Source organism: Cupressus sempervirens, chromosome 8 (assembly GCF_028749045.1).
Source record: "Cupressus sempervirens isolate cs-2001-9-10 chromosome 8, ASM2874904v1, whole genome shotgun sequence".
In the NCBI taxonomy this organism is placed as follows: Eukaryota; Viridiplantae; Streptophyta; class Pinopsida; order Cupressales; family Cupressaceae; genus Cupressus; species Cupressus sempervirens.
Genome location: NC_143125.1, coordinates 826,080,801 through 826,084,561, shown reverse-complemented (window position 1 = coordinate 826,084,561; position 3,761 = coordinate 826,080,801). Strand labels below are relative to the sequence as shown.

Here is a 3,761-nt window from a genome sequence, read left to right as displayed (position 1 = left end):
CGCTTGTATTTGATTTGTGTCTAACACCTTGCCATGCTAACCTTCTCACCTAACAACTGAAACTTTTGTGCATTATGCTAACCTATTTAATCAGTCTATAGAAAAATCCTCCAACTTGAGCTCTCTCAACCCATCTTAATTGTAAATGGTGTTGTAGGCTTAGTAGTGTAAAATGGAAAAAATTAAGTGCTCTTATTTGATCATCCAAAGTTGAAGCTAAACTTCAATTGAAAGCATGAAAGATACCTTTTGGATATGTGCTCTTATTTGACTGATGTATTTTCCAGCCACTGGTATGTGCTGTTTGGATTTCCTATCACTGGATATAAACTTGCTCATGTTCTAATGAAACTCTATAGCTGCAATTGTAATTGTCTCATATTCTTATCAGCCTCTACTACTAGTGCTTTCTCTTGCTGCAACAATATTTGTAGATTTATTCATTTCTTGTGGTTTAGGATGCTATTTAGTCTACTTTTGTGACTGTCCTGGTTAATTTTACTGTAGCTGTTTGCTATAAATTTATTGCTTTTATCCAAAGAACAAAAGCAACAAATTACTGAAATAAAAGCACACATTTGACATCAAGGAAACTATATGGTAGAAAAAGCATTATAATAACATTTACTACCAGCATACAACCACAGAATTGATATATACATGAAATCAGATTAACAATAAAATAGAATATTGGCACACCATAGGAATTAAGACCTTTCTTACAAATTTAACTACAGCTTCAACTAGCCTTCTTTTCTCTTCTACTAAAATGTTCCATTGGTACTCTGTACAATGTTAAGAATATTACATTTCAACTAACTGTAAAAATAAAATAAATGGGAAACACGGACAAGTTGGAATAGTGTGCAAAAAGTAACATATTAGCCACAAATAATTTATAAATAGACACGTCTTCTACAATATTGGAACTTTTATGTAGTATTTTAATTGGCTTTCCAAATAATGGAGTTTCTTTTCCATGGTTCTATAGTTCGCCTATATATTATTTGATCCAACCTAAGTCACTTTCAAAGCAATTGAGCCTAAAAATGTAAGCATATTTGAATCCTAGAACAATTTTAGGCTTTAGCTAATCTTCCTCCCATTTTTTCCCCCTCAAGTAAAAGATGCCATCTACAGCTGTGGAGAAACTCCTGTGTAATGGACAGAATTATCTTGATGTCCCGGACAAGTATGTCTTTCCCCCGGATCAACGTCCCGACATGTCCCGGGTCTGTCATACACACTCATTTTCAGTGATAGATCTCAAAGATTTGGATGGGCCTCATAGAACAAAGGTAGTCAATCAGATTAGGTGGGCATGTGAGGAGGAGGGTTTCTTCCAGGTAAAAACATCTAAATTTTCTTTTGTTCTCTATTTCCTTTATCTGGGTATCGCCTAAATTCAATAGGGATCATTCAGATCATAAACCATGGAGTGCCAGAAGGTGTGATGAAAAGCATGATGGCCATTGCCAGAGAGTTTTTTGAAATGCCTCTGGAAGACAGGCCTTCTCTCTATTCAGAGAACCCATGGTAAGCAGTTAGGATTTCAACAAGCTTCAATGTCACCGAAGATAAATTCTTTAACTAGAAGGATTCTCTAAGACACCTATGCCATCCACTGGAGGAATTTATCAATTCATGGCCTCAGAAACCAGAACTTTACAGGTAGTAACAAAAAACCTAATCAAAACAAAATCTCTTTCTCTTTTTCAATTCTCATTTCATTTTTTAAAACAGAGAGGTTACAAGGGAGTACTGTAAGGACATCAGAGGACTGATTCTACGGCTTCTGGCTACGATTTCTAAAGCCATGGGACAAGATTCTGATTATTTGAATGTAATCCTAGGAAAGCATGCCCAGGCACTACAGATAAATTACTATCCCGCATGTCCAAATCCAGATCTTACCCTTGGCATAGCACCTCATTCAGATCCAGGTGGCATTATTGTTCTTATGCAAGATGTGAGTGGCCCACAAGTGCTCAAACATGGGAAATGGTTTGCAGTAGAATCAATACCCAGTGCCTTTGTGGTAAATGTGGCTGATCAACTTCAAGTTTGTAGAGCTATGAATGTTATTTACAGTATACATACTTTCCCTCTTTTCAGAATTCTATTGAGGAAGATTGGATTTTGAATTGTTTTTGTGTGAGTTTTGATTAGGTTGTAAGCAATGGAAGATTCAAAAGCACTGAGCACAGGGTTGTGACAAATGGAACTTGTGCAAGGATATCTATTCCCACCTTCTATTCACCTTCGTAGGATACCTTCATTGGCCCTGCTGCATCCATGGTGGATGTGGAGCATCCAGCTTTATACAGAAGATATAGATATGAAGAATATATGACAACATTCTGGAACCAGAGTTTGAAGGGCAAGAGCATTTTGGATAGCTTCAGAATTGAAACTAGTCCATGATTGAGAACTATGGTATGTAACTGCTATTGTTGAAATATAGATGTGCTAGCATGGACATTTGACACTATCTCGTACAAAATTTTTTTTATCTGAACAATGATGTGGACAAGACTAGCCTCTTTCTTTACATTAGCATTTAAGGATTGCTAAGATGGCTTTTATCTGATAATTGTATAGTGAAATTTTCAAGTTTTTTCATTCTGGTTAGTCCCTGCCTATTTATAAGCAGGGTACTAATGTTTTTTTTTTACCCCCCCTGCCCTATTAATTTTTGACAACAATTACTCTATTTCTAAAGTTATTGTTTGAAAAAGAGGGGTAAAAATTTATTAAGACAGAAAGGAATACAACAAGGAGAGCTCAACAAGGAGCTCGATCCTGAGCAACAAGATCATCAAATTCTTACACCATCTCAAAGGACAGTTGCCTCCTATCCCTAATATTCCAACCCGGATCATGACTAGAAGCCCATTTGGCTAAACAATCAGCAGTTTTGTTCCATTCATGAGGAATATACATGAACCTAATGAACTGAAAAGAGTTCGAGAAGAGAATAATCTGCTTAACAATAGTGGCCAGCTGCCAACTAACATCCTCAAGCTCTTGCGAAGAAAGCATGTTCACCACCACCTGAGAATCAGACTCATAGATAATCTTATTCCATCCTCACAAGCAACACTGTTCCACAACATATAAAATAGCCTAAGCTTCCATGAGATTGTTAGTATAATCACCCTTATGAACTGAGAAGAAAAATTTAACATCCCCAGAACTACAACGAGCCACTCCGCCAATACCAGTAGGGCCAGAATTCCCACAGGAAGAACCATCAGTGTTAATTTTCAGAACTTCACAGGGAGGAGGAGTCCAGTGCCCATCCCGGTTAACTCGACCCTTCCTCTAATGGTGAAGCTGCCTAGACATAGAAGGAAACCTATGAGCTGCCGCCCAATCCTGAAGATGAAAATTGAGGTGATTACAGATAGCAAGATCAACCGGATCCATACCCCCATCAAGCTCACACTTCACAAGAATAGTTTCCTGAAGATAATGTGATATTTTCCACCAAAGATGCAAAACACCAAGCTGAACATCTTGTAATATGCGATGATTCCTCTCCAACCAGATATGCCAAAGCATGAAAGATGGGCCAGCAATCCAAGCAGCATGGAGAGAAGAAGACTTGGAGGCAGCACTACCCAAGCAGGCCCAGAACTCAGGCAAAGAGGAAGCATGCCGACAAGAGCAACCCGAAGCGCTCCACCAAAGGTGCCATATCTGACTAGAATAGGAGCAATGGAAGAACATATGGGAGACAGACTCCTCTCCATGACCAC

The 3,761-nt window shown here is 38.2% G+C and overlaps 1 pseudogene across 1 annotated transcript; it reads left to right on the top strand.

Annotated features, from left to right (window-relative positions):
• The first annotated feature begins 1,116 nt into the window (after nt 1-1,116).
• LOC149544949 (protein DMR6-LIKE OXYGENASE 1-like) lies at nt 1,117-2,569 on the top strand (annotated as a pseudogene). Its single transcript, XR_016355300.1, has 4 exons — nt 1,117-1,346; nt 1,424-1,671; nt 1,744-2,062; nt 2,170-2,569. The product of XR_016355300.1 is annotated as a protein DMR6-LIKE OXYGENASE 1-like (transcript).
• The last annotated feature ends 1,192 nt before the right edge of the window (nt 2,570-3,761 follow it).